At 35.6% G+C, this 13,251-nt stretch overlaps 1 protein-coding gene across 3 annotated transcripts in view; it reads left to right on the top strand.

Moving 5' to 3' along the window:
• The window catches only part of LOC149781051 (polycystin-1-related protein-like), a 535,051-nt gene that overhangs the window by 212,600 nt on the left and 309,200 nt on the right, over window positions 1-13,251 (top strand). Inside the window, exon 1 of one of the 3 annotated variants that reach the window (XM_089938186.1) lies at window positions 7,759-8,014. The exons of the other annotated variants lie outside the window; for them this stretch is intronic. The gene's annotated coding sequence lies outside the window, so the exon portion shown is untranslated. Of the gene's footprint in view, window positions 1-7,758; window positions 8,015-13,251 lie in introns of those variants that run through there. 3 annotated transcript variants of the gene reach the window in all.

The raw sequence follows: 13,251 nt of genomic DNA, 5'->3' as shown, positions 1-13,251 counted from the left end.
GGAAGAAAATGGTTGCTGTACAACAATATTAGTTCATTATCACTTGACAGGGCCAAACCTTGGGGATAACTTTGACTTGGGTTAAGGAAGACATATGTTTACTTTGGGATCAAAAGGTAAAAGGTGAAGGTCACTGTATGAAAGAAGTGCTTTTGCACAAATCTATTTATAGCATTACTTCAGCAGAATTGAGGATCATTATAATATGAAGTTTTCACCAAAAGACTTCTAATGATGTCCACTTTATTCATTATTGAGGCTGACAGCAACTGATTTAAAATTTGTTATTGCTGATGAATATCAGAGATGGTTTCAACACTCAACTGTTAAAAGGAAGAAATAGTCTTATCTGGAATTGCTGCAGATTCTTTTCACCCAGTTGAGTGTCATTCCATTTGAGGGACTCTTGTTATAAATTGCCTTTAAAATGGTCTAATAGAGATTTCTTGCAAGAACAAAGCCCAGGCTAGCATTTTAAAGCCTTTGTCTTTTCTATGGTTTCTTTCAAAACTATATGTTACAGCTGCTAGTGCTAATAATTTTTATGCAGGTATTTTTCTTGGTTAAGTGAGAATGGGGACCCAAACTCGTTATCATGGTAAAGAATTAGACCCGTGGGGTCCCAAACTCATTATCTTGGTAAAAAATTAAACACATGAGGCCACAAACTGATTATCTTGGTAAAGAATTAAACCCATGGGGTCCCAAACTGATTATCTTGGTAAAGAATTAAACCCATGGGGTCCCAAACTGATTATCTTGGTAAAGAATTAAACCCATGGGGTCCCAAACTGATTATCTTGATAAAGAATTAAACCCATGGGGTCCCAAACTGATTATCTTAGTAAAGAATTAAGCCCATGGGGTCCCAAACTGATTATCTTGGTAAAGAATTAAACCCATGGGGTCCCAAACTGATTATCTTGGTAAAGAATTAAACCCATGGGGTCCCAAACTTATTATCTTGGTAAAGAATTAAACCCATGGGGTCCCAAACTGATTATTTTGGTAAAGAATTAAACCCATGGGGTCCCAAACTGATTATCTTGGTAAAGAATTAAACCCATGGGGTCCCAAACTGATTATCTTGGTAAAGAATTAAACCCATGGGGTCCCAAACTTATTATCTTGGTAAAGAATTAAACCCATGGGGTCCCAAGCTTATTATCTTTGTAAAGAATTAAACCCATGGGGTCCCAAACTGATTATCTTGGTAAAGAATTAAACCCATGGGGTCCCAAACTGATTATCTTGGTAAAGAATGAAACCCATGGGGGAAGAAAATTGTCATGAGTATGTTGCTAATTCTTCATGATTTTGTAAACTTCTCAATGAGACAGGGACCTGTTTTTGACCCCAGCTGACCCCCTGTTGACCACTACAAAATGTGTGGTGAATTTGCTTTTTTTGACCCCTGTTGACCACTACAAAACATGTGGTGAATTTGCTTTAAAAAATTATTATGTGTTGCTTGCTAAACAAGCCACACCAAAAATGTAGCCATAAAGACAGGATTAAAACTTTGAGAATGCATGGCATGCATGTTTTGTATTGATTACCCAATACATCATTATCTTTGTATGCCTTTGATCGTTTTACCGGAGCATTGTGGTTACAGGACTAATGAATGTAATTATAGTCAACAGAGTTATTTTTGTCTCTTTTACCTCAGTAGACTCTGCTGGATCAATTTTTCCAGTGGATTGAAATTGTCCTGACAGTTATTGAGTGTAATTAAGCTGTACTGTGGTGATCACGATGTTGGGAAAGAAGCTGGTTTTTGCACATTTTATGGAGACCCAAAGGGAACATAATGCTGTAATATTTTATGAGATTAGTCATAATTGTAATGGTAGATTTCTTAAGAGATTAATTGTGATTTTAATGGTAGATTTCTTAATCACCTTTATAACTTGTACCATCTTGTATCAGATGAGACACTCTGTTACCCAATTTGAACATGTCTCAACAAGTTCTGTAAATGTAAGCTGGATAATTGATGAACTAAGTTAATGAACATTATTCAACAATCATTTATGAACAGCAAGCATATCAACATTGTATGACTAATATTATGAATGTTTGGTCTTATACTCAGTAACAGCAGGGAGCTTAAACCAAGAAGTTTTGTAAAATACAACAAATAATTTATTTCTTTTGATTAAGTGAAGATTTAAAAAGAACTTACAGTATTACAGAATTAAATCCTAAACAGTTGTGAAAGTTCTATTGTACGAAGTTTCAAGTGAATTCCAGTGGTATTCCAAATAAATTCTGATATTGAATGTGTTGATGTGCCCGTAGTCTTGAATATGTTAACACATTAACCCCTAGCGATGTTTTTACATGGCAGGAGGTAGTAGCCTACTGCTGAGCTCTGTAGCGTCATGGTCATGCATGATACACTAAAGTGGGTTGTATTATAGAAAGGTAGACAGATGTAGCTCTACAATGATACCAAATAATCTGGAATATCTAGTTGCACTACAAAATACAGATGGAAAAACCTCATTTTTTGGACCTGACTTTTTTTTAACCCAAAATTTCCCTGTGGTCGAAATCTGATTTTGTGTCTGGATTTTAGACTTTTTGGTCTCAGATCTAAGGCAAACCAGTATGAACTGCAAACAGACAGATGAACCTTTGCAAAAAGTAGGATAAGATGGGCATTTGGAATAAAGAGTGGTCTCCATACAAAAATACTGTCTCCGTTTAGCAAAAAAAAAAAATATAGTCTAACTTTTTCCTTTCTGCTCATGCATGAGTCAAATAGCCAACGAAAATTGATGTTTCTAACACCACTAGGCAGTACGTTATTGAAAGATGACGGGATTTGGTGTTTTCGAGTCTATTCAGAAATAGCTTTCAAAATGTGTTTCCTACTTGATTTTTAGGCAAAAATGACAAAAAGCTCCAGGGGTTAATGTGCTGGTGGCATGGATTTTGCTTCAAGATGCTAAGGCAAGAATGAATTATTTTTCAAGTAAACAACATTATATAAACAACTTAGACACAATAATAGAGTCAGGGTGTAGGCCGGTCTCCTATAAAACATCCAAAGTTGTCATTACAAGTTAAGGAATTTCCAAGTGGAAAACCATGTCCTAGACTCAGATTACCTCCATTTATAATGATCTAAATATTTAATCAACTCTCATAGAGAAATATTAGCATAAGAAATATTAGCTATATATTGTTTACAAAATAAATGCCACTGATCAGTTACTACTTAATTGTTGGATAACCTTGTTATATGCTGTTATTAAGTTCTCTGGTACTGCTATTAAATTCCCTGGTATAAGTGGATTGTTGTCTGTGGTTTCGGTCCAGCCAACTGATGATAGCTGTTTCAGAATCTGTCCTTGAGAAAGGTACTCAAAAGCCAATAAAGGTGGCTTCATTGTATGTCCTTGAGAAAGGTACCAATACTCAATAAAGGTGGCTTCATTGTGTGTCCTTGAGAAAGGTACCAAATAGCCAAATAGCAGGGATGTTTCCATCATGCAGCTTGATATTCTCTTCCAGTGGCATCACTCAGGTTGGTGTCACCCAGTGCGGTAGCTCATGGTGTCACCCCCATGGTCCTCCTTCTGTAACAGACCATACAGAATCCTTATTAATGTCATTTTGGTGTCACCCCCTCTGATGGTGTCACCCGGTGCAGTCCGCACTCCCCGCATCCCCCTAGCGACGCCACTGCTGTGCCTGCTAGTCATGTATTTATGATCGGTTATCCGCTTATGAAATCCGACTTGACTGAGCAGTGTCTGCTCTGTAAAATTTGCAGTTTTTCATTTTGGTGTCACCCCTCTGAGATGGTGTCACCCGGTGTGGTCCGCACCCCCCGCACCTCCCTAGCGATGCCACTGTTCTCTTTGTTTTAAACAGAACATTTTGACTTTCACTTTTATGAAATGGCTGCTATTCGATTTTTAAATTTCTGAGATACTGCTGTGTCTTATATGTCATTATAAATGAACATTGACCTAGTGAAAAGTTTATTCAAACATGGGAATTTCCTTCATGTATTATATTCTCTGATTTTGTTTATAATTCTTATAACTTCTGGTAAATTTCAGAGAACAGTTAGTAAGCTTTGTGTTTGTAGTTCATCAGAATTCCAGTACTGATGATGCATTTATGTGGAAATCTTCCATATGCAGTTACCATGGTAACTGAATAAAGTTCTCAAAGAACTGAGTCATGGTTAAAGAGAATTATAATGATCAAAAGAAAACATTCAGTGAAATTTATAACTGTGTCTGAACTTCAAACAACAAAGATTTTATTATGAATATATCTATAGTTTGGTTAAACACATACTTATTCTATTGAATTTGAGGAGATCGCTGATAAATGAAGCATTGTTCATTTTTGATGTTGAGGAAATGAAAAACATACTTGTTTCTTTAAATATCTTACTTGTTAACCATATCTTACTTGTTAACCTCAAAGTCCAAGGAAAGGGATATTGTGATACAATCTGTATGTATGTATGGTTGTACATGGATAATAAATAGCGTTGAACACATTACGCATGGGTAAGTGATACTTGTATGAGCATGGATAATGTAATCACACTTTAGAACTTTGAACATGCTCCACCTTGGTGGTTAGAGGTGGTTTAAAATTTAAATAATTTAAATAATTCTGGAGTTCTGTGCTTCACTTGTATGATGATTGGTGATCAATGATTTTAGTCTTAATGCTTATAAGACTAGGACATCTGGGTGATGCCCTGAGGTCCATCCCTCCCCTCCCTAGGACCTTTACCTGATGGTCATAGCATAGAAATTGTCTAGATCCCCACTCTATAACCATATATATCTATTTATACCGTAACTGGCACACAAGAGACAAGTTTTATATATGTAGCTAAAATTAGCCCCAGTCCATACATATACATACATGCCATGAATGAAAAGACAAGTGCAAATACCCAATTGACGTTTGCCCCTTGGTCAGTCTTTACCCACAGGGACCTTCCTGAGAAGCTTGTGGGTTTGTCTTTTATGTCAAAACGAGGAGGCATGAATGTAGATTGTCCCTACAGTGTTTAGGGTATAGATTAGAATTACCTTGCATATAATGAGTTTTCGCTCTTTTGATTTCTTAAAAAATTTCCCTATCCCTTTATGTTGATAGTAGTAGTGTCTACATTACAGTAATTGGTTTTATTGTTCAGCACACGATAGGTTATACATGTCAGCCAGTATAGTTGGCAGAGGAAGAACTTGGGGGAAAACCCTGGTGTGAACCACTGACCATGTGAAGCTACTGGCAAATGACAAAATATCATTGCTGACTCAATAGTTACATTTGTTTATTTATAGATGCTTTGTAAAAGTTAGCCCAGTACTAATTTTGAATCTTGAATCAATGGTAGAAGCATAAATTATATTTCTCACAGACACTTTGTTAGAGGTTTGTGTATTGGGCTTCATGTTTGCATTGCTATCATAGAATCAATAGCTCAGTTATCATCTAATTGAAGCATTGTCAGAATTATCCCATTATTAATTGTCAATTTTCAATTAACATGGCAAAAGTACTAGCTCAGTATTGTTTAGTCACTGTTAAAACAAGCCCATGTTAATTTTGAATTTTAAATGGACATTGCAGAATTACTAGTTTAGCTGAATAGTGTAATAATGAGGCCTTTTTAATCTTGAAATTAGAATTTTCACTGGAGAATCACTAGCTCAAATGTAATTCCTTAGACACTTTGTTAAAAGGCATTGTATTTATCTTGAGGTTTTGAATCACCACTGCAGAAATCACAAGCTCAATTTAGCTTCTCATGGAGTTTGTTAAAAGGCATTGTATTAAAAATTGAAGTTTGAATTATCACTACTGTATCTCTGCAGCTTGATGAAGCTTCTTAAATACAATTTGACACAAGTCCTGTGTTTATTACATTTGAGACATTTATGCTGTTCAAGGTAATGAGAAGATGCTGAAATATTTTCAAACTTTCAGACTTTTTATTTAATGATAAAGCCTTGTTCCAAATGTATGGCTTACCATAGAAGTGCAGTCTGTGAAGTGTAATAGAGTTGTATCGTAGGAACTACAGTAGAAACTTGGAATATATTCAGAGCTGAACTAAAGACAGCTAAATCATTCAAGCTTTCACTTTATTGTACTTGTCAGGCCACTTTTTAATGGTGTTCTTTTACAGTAAAACCTGTCTTGAGAGACCACTGCTATGAGAGACCGCCTGTCTTGAGAGACCAGGTTTTCCATGTACAGATTTAGAGATTATATAGTGTTATAACCTGTTATGAGAGACCACCTGTCATGAGAGACCATTATGTTTTGGCAGAAGGGGTGGTCTTTCAAGACAGGTTCCACTGTATCTTCTAAAAGGATCATTAGTTCTAGCAGAGTAACCACAAAAATGTCACAAAATCAAGAAAAACTCCACAAACTAAAAAAAAATTCATATCTTCACTGAACAGAAGTCCAGGTTTTTGCTATCCATTGAACCTTGTACAGTTGTTTTTTTTCTTCTTTGGTCATACATTTTTGGGGCACATACTTCCCAACAATAGAGTCATGCAGTTATCATATATGTTGTTTGTTTAAATTTATCTGAAATTTTTCGTCACAAATCCTCAAACTGCCTGGTGTGCAGATCCTGTTCTAAAATCTTTGTGAAATCATGCTGTCATCAGAGAACCATCTCGTTGATTAACAGCTACATGCATTCACTATGCTGTAGACAGTCTAAAGAAATATTTGATGTAGTTTGTTATCTATGTGTAAACCATCATTATAATATCTCTTAGATTTAAAAAAAAAATCATGCCAAATTTATTGACAGATCTGACAGCCTTCTTGGAAATCTTCAGTAAAGAGTATTGAAATAAAATTTATATTTTAATCTAGAAAGTAAAATTGTTTAGTGATGTATATTGTAGGCGGGGTTAGATTTTTACTGAGAATTCCTTGATGAAGTTGTATGTGAATTTTACATTGTGATTAAAGATTTGATGGAGATACAATATATGAAGGTTTTACTGATGAAATGAGTTTTGTAAGGGTCAGAGACTTCATTAATAAGTCCACTAGCAGACACTTCAAAGTGTTGGTTATAAATTTACTTGTATGAAAGGCAGCAACTGGTGGTATTAAAGTGAACCAAAATTTGGCATTTTCAACAAAACTGAAGCAAAATTACCAGTATAGACATTGGCTTGGAAGTCTCTTTTCTGCCCATTTATATGATACATGTATATGTTTTCTAATATTATTGTGAGAGTTAAAGAATTTATTTTATTTGTCAAAGACTGGAAATTTAGTCTAATCTAAAAACTGCCAGATGCCTCCATTATAGCTATGGATGATATCTAAAAAGTGTCCTGTAGGTTCATGATTTAGTGCACATTTGGAGGTTTCAGAAAATCACCATGTACAAAGAGTACTGATGGCTCAGTGATTGGTCAGGTTGTTCCAGAGTTCACTGGAATAATGTTTGATTTCCTCAGCTATCACATTACCACATGCACAAATCTTATTTAATTAATTATAGGGGGAAGGTAGTATCAGTTTCTTGCTCCAGCTTTCAAAAATTTTCCCAGGATGAAAACACAAGTAACAGGTGTATTGTTTGTGGTATTGGACTGCATCAATGGACCAATCAAATTCTTCCTGACCTGAGGTTTGTCTGTGCTGTAAGAATCCCAACATGGAGAGTGGCAGTTTCTCAGTTCGCCAACCAGTCTGGGAGTGGAGAGACTAGGTTACTGACAGACTGGGACCTGGACTAAGCAACAGACTGGACCTGCCTGAAATGTGTGAGCTGTTTCAATTAATCAATTTACAGAAATAGGCTTCATCTATTCAACTTGCTTACACAGGATGCACTGAGAGACAAGCAGTGAATATTGTACTGCCATTTGGAACCATTCTTTTTACTGGACTGTTTTCTTTCTTCCTGATTGTTTTACAGTTGTAACATATGTCACCAGAATGAAGATTTTCTTTCACAGTGGTTGGCTGCATTGGATTGGTGAGTCTTGAATCCTTAAAGTTCTTTTACTTTTCATTTGCAGATCATTGATAAAAATGTTAAGAAAGTGCTTGCTAATAACAAGCAGATATTTTACCTGCAAATTTTTTTGTTTTTTTCATCTGTGGATTGATTGAGAAAAAGAAGTCAATTTTTATTTAACAAATGAAAAAAGCAAACTGTTCTCTCAGCAAAGTTAAGATCATTATTTCTGTCATTTTGGTGAAAAAAACGATATGAATAGTTTTTATTCCTATTTTTTTACTTTTTTTTTCTTCTTTTGATGGCTAAAATCACTGAACAGATTTTATTAGAAGGAAAAATGACATGCTATTCTTTTTTAATTATGCTGATGTTGCATCATTAATCTAGACCAACAAATCCTTTTTTTCTGACAGGACTAGTTGCTGCCACCAGTTATGATGATTATAAAATCCCCAAAAGGGGCGGAGAACACTTTTTAGTTGTCATTCCATTTCATAGCTTTAGTCGACATAACTAAAGGAAATTTAATTCACAACAGAAATTTGTGGCTTCCTTTTTGTTCATGTTGGTAGTGCTAAGATTCTTTGATTAATTCCTGGCAATAATTGCACACAATTTTTAGTCAGTAGCAGGTATAGATATTTTTTGTTTACATCAGAGTTAAAAGTATTATTAAGTATATGATCCAAAAATGTTTTAATAACACTATTGGTTAAAATTTAAATACATGTATAAAATTTTACAAATAAATTTTTTTTTTTGCAACATGACCTTCCATAAGAAGTCAAGAAGAGAAATATTGAGCAAGAAAAAGAGAAAAAGAAATACAACTTTTAACTGCAGACAAACATCAGAGGCCATATAAGTCAGTTTGGTGTGACCGCTTTCTGGTTATTCTTTCTCCAGCAGTTAATATTTTCCCCGAGGTGATTTACAGGCATGATTAAAGCTGTCCTTTTAATAAAAATCAAAGTTTTTGTAACTATCAAATGGAACATTTTAATTTACTGAACTTCTTAAATTGGGGATAGTGTTTTATAGCACAGTAACACTTTTTTAAAAGTTATATTGTGCCATGGGGAGCCATTAGTAGCCAAGTGTTATGTTCGCTTTTATGAATCACTACCGTCTCACCTCTGACCACATGAGTTAGAGTCTTTGGCTCGTCCAATGTGGGTATGTGAGAAAGCTGCCAGTAGCTTTGTGTAGGTTGGTAGTTCTTACTGGGGTTTTCCTGGGTTCTTCCTCCACTAGTTATACTGGCTGCCTTGTGTAGCCTATCTTTTGCTGAGATATGGCATTAAACCCCAAAACAACAAGAACAACATCATGCCAAGGCAGGTAAAAGTGCCTTGCCCAAGAGCATATCATGGTAGGGCAGATCCATTAGAGGGAATCAAACATGCATCCTTTTTGACCTGATTCCAACACCATAACCACTGGACCATTATGCAGGCCTCTCATCTACTTAGGAGGACAGCAGTGTAGAACTCCAGGCTTCAAAATTACTTTCCTGTAGGAAATCCAGAGCAACATAATTTCTGCATTTTGCAAATGTGTTGAATATAGTTGGCTCGAAGATACTGACATAGAATAAAGTGTTAACCTAAGCATTTATTGACAATTCTTCCATAAAGCCTGATTTGTAGATGACAGAACTATCAAAAATGATGTTAACTTTGGACACTATTAAAATTTCTTAAAAATTCAAATTTTCTCACATTTGAATGAAGTCTAGAGAAAGCATGTGATTCTGATGTGCAACTAAACATGAATGCAGGTCAACCAAATTATCACTTAACAACAAGAACTGTGCAAAGTGCAAAGCTACAGGTCAACCACATTATCACTTGACAACAAGAACTGTACAAAACTACAGGTCAACCCCATTTTTTTCCTCCCCAAGTCTGAATCAGAGACTTTTCAGTTTAAGTTGGGTGTCTTTGCTGTTTCAGGTCAAAATGGAAAAGTGAGAAAAAAATCACCTTAGTGTTCTCAGTAGACATGTACCCTTGGGATCTGTTACATAGAATATAAATTTGAACCATTTCTGATGCATAGAAATTCAAACCTTTGTGTTTTGTTACATAAACACGTTGATTTGGGCTGGAATATCAGTCCTAATTACCCTTGATTTTCTTCTGGCACTATTTTCTACTGTGTATGCGCTTTCCATAACAAAGTTGCTGTCTGCTATAGGCCGCGGTTTATACCTTATTGGCCAAAAAATAATGCATCTATGCAAAATCGATATGAACTGGCCAGAGTCATTAATGTCTTGCTTAGATGTGCATAGTCAAGGTTAGATTGTTTTGAGATTATCTCGGACATTTGTGATAGAGAAAGAGGGAGTCAATTTTTACTTTTGATCTGGTATCAGTGTTTGGTTGCAAATCAATAATTTTCAAGGCCATCTACCACACATACCATTTATAATTGAAATCTACCTTTGTTGAAACATCAATTATTATTATTATTATTATTATTACAAGTTGTCATTCTGTCATTCTATCCACACATCACAGAAACCAGTGGGAACCTACAGTCAGTTGAGGATGAGAAATCTTGTACTGGTGTAATTATGTGTGGCTGTGTAATCAGATTACAACCAACATTTGTACACACAAAGCAGCTAGTTGATTACATTACTGTTGTACTGGTGTAATTATGTGTGGCTGTGTAATCAGATTACAACCAACATTTGTACACATGAAGCAGCTAGTTGATTACATTACTGTTGTACTGGTGTAATTATGTGTGACTGAGTAATCAGATTACAACCAACATTTGTACACACAAAGCAGCTAGTTGATTACATTACTGTTGTACTGGTGTAATTATGTGTGGCTGAGTAATCAGATTACAACCAACATTTTACACACAAAGCAATTAGTTGATTACATTGCTGTTGTACTGGTGTAATTATGTGTGGCTGTGTAATCAGATTACTACCAACATTTGTACACACAAAGCAGCTAGTTGATTACATTACTGTTGTACTGGTGTAATTATGTGTGGCTGAGTAATCAGATTACAACCAACATTTTACACACAAAGCAACTAGTTGATTACATTGCTGTTGTACTGGTGTACTTATGTGTGGCTGTGTAATCAGATTACTACCAACATTTGTACACAAAGCAGCTAGTTGATTACATTACTGTTGTACTGGTGTAATTATGTGTGGCTGTGTAATCAGATTACTACCAACATTTGTACACACGAAGCAGTTAGTTGATTATATTACTGTTGTACTGGTGTAATTATGTGTGACTGAGTAATCAGATTACAACCAACATTTTACACACAAAGCAACTAGTTGATTACATTGCTGTTGTACTGGTGCAATTATGTGTGGCTGTGTAATCAGATTACTACCAACATTTGTACACACAAAGCAGCTAGTTGATTACATTACTGTTGTACTGGTGTAATTATTTGTGACTGAGTAATCAGATTACAACCAACATTTGTACACACAAAGCAGCTAGTTGATTACCTACCTTACAGTTGTATCTTTAAAGCTTGAGGCTAAAATGAGAATGTTGTTTGACGGTGGGTGTTGTTAGTAATAAAGGGATCAGTTGTCGTATTGGCTTTCAAGTCTTTTAATAAAAATCAGCTGACCTTTAGCATTGGTGAGATAAAAGGGAAAAAACCAGTAAATCATTTTGGCAGAGTGTATGTGTGTGTGATTTGGATTTTTAATGTAGCTTTAACAATTTTTCAGTCATATCACTATGATGTTTGCATTGTGGCAGTTTATGGTGATGTCTAGCACTGGGACATCATGCCGCAGACATGTAGCATGATGTCCCACCCAGTCACATTATCCTGACACCAGGCCGACCAGTCCTAACACTAGCCTCTTAATGCTGAGTGCCAAGCGAGGCAGCTGTTAGTACCATTTTTGTAAGTCTTTGGTATGATTTGACAAGGGATCGAACCCACAACCTCCCGCATCCAAGGCAGACGCACAAACCACTAGACCACCAGAGTGGTTCATTTTGTGTGGTCAGTGCCATATTTTAATGATACAGACAAGACATTCTCCATTCTTTGCAAATTACAATAATTCAAGGTGAAATCTGGACCAAAAATCTAGCTAGAGTCTGTTAAGTGAAATTTAATCACAATGTTGTCAGTGTTCACCAATCAGTGATCTTGTGAAGGAAACATAAAGTGTTTGTTGCTCTTATAATATAAAAAAAACAGTCATCACGGTGAACTATGAGATATACACCTCTTCCCTATTAATTGAATTATCATACACTGGTTTGTATTATTTGATCACACAACTCAAAGAATACATTTTCTTCTGTCTCAGGCTCTTAAAGCACCTGTCAGTGATATTAGGGCTAAATTTGGTTATTCATGGTGATATGGTATTTATCATGGTTTAGGAGAGAAGATACATTTGTATGTAAATGTTCTAAATTCTGCGATTCATAACTGTATGTCTGTGATAGAGTTTTACATCTTTATTTATTGTTAAATTTGTGATTTCTGTTGAATATGATATTATCTGCAAGGGGGGAGGCAATGGTGTTAGGTCACAGTGCTGGCTGAAGCAGTTGAAACGATGTGGCCATCATAATGGTGGATTACGTGTTTGTAGACTTATTATAAATCAGTGAAATCAAGTTTCCCTTAACTCATTCAGCCCTGGATGTTTTTGTCGTTCTTGCCTGAAATGCGAGTTGGAAAGACATTTTGGGGCTTTTCTGAATACATAGTAATACTTTGGCTTTCAACAGATTTTCCATTAGGCTAATGCCTAGTTGTATTAGAAACATCATTTTCCATTGTTTTTTTTGCTTACGCATGAGTAAACAGGGTAAAAGTTGGATTTTTTAAATTTATTTTTTATTTTATTTTTTGCTTAATGGACCCATCATTTTTTGTATGGAGACCACTCTCTATTCCAAATGGTCACCTTATCCTAGTTTTTTGCAAAGGTTTACCTGTCTGTGTGCAGTTCAGACCAGTCTGCCTTCGATCTGAGGCCAAAAGGTCTAAAATCCAGATACAAAATCGGATTCCGATCACAAGCAAATTTTGGGTGGGAAAAAAACAGGTAAAATAAATTAGGTTTTTCCCTCTGTATTTTGTAGTGCACCTAGAACGTCCAGATTATTTGGTATCATTGTAGAGCTATATCTGTCTGCTTTTTTTGTAATACCACCCACTTTGGTGTATCTTAAATGACCTTGATGCTGCAGAGCTCGGAAGTAGGGTACAGCCTCATCACA

This window comes from Sinohyriopsis cumingii, chromosome 16 (assembly GCF_028554795.1).
Source record: "Sinohyriopsis cumingii isolate HCF-2022 chromosome 16, ASM2855479v2, whole genome shotgun sequence".
Classification (NCBI taxonomy): domain Eukaryota; kingdom Metazoa; phylum Mollusca; class Bivalvia; order Unionida; family Unionidae; genus Sinohyriopsis; species Sinohyriopsis cumingii.
The sequence above is the reverse complement of the archived record's forward strand: the minus strand, read 5'-3'. Positions and strand labels throughout refer to the sequence as shown.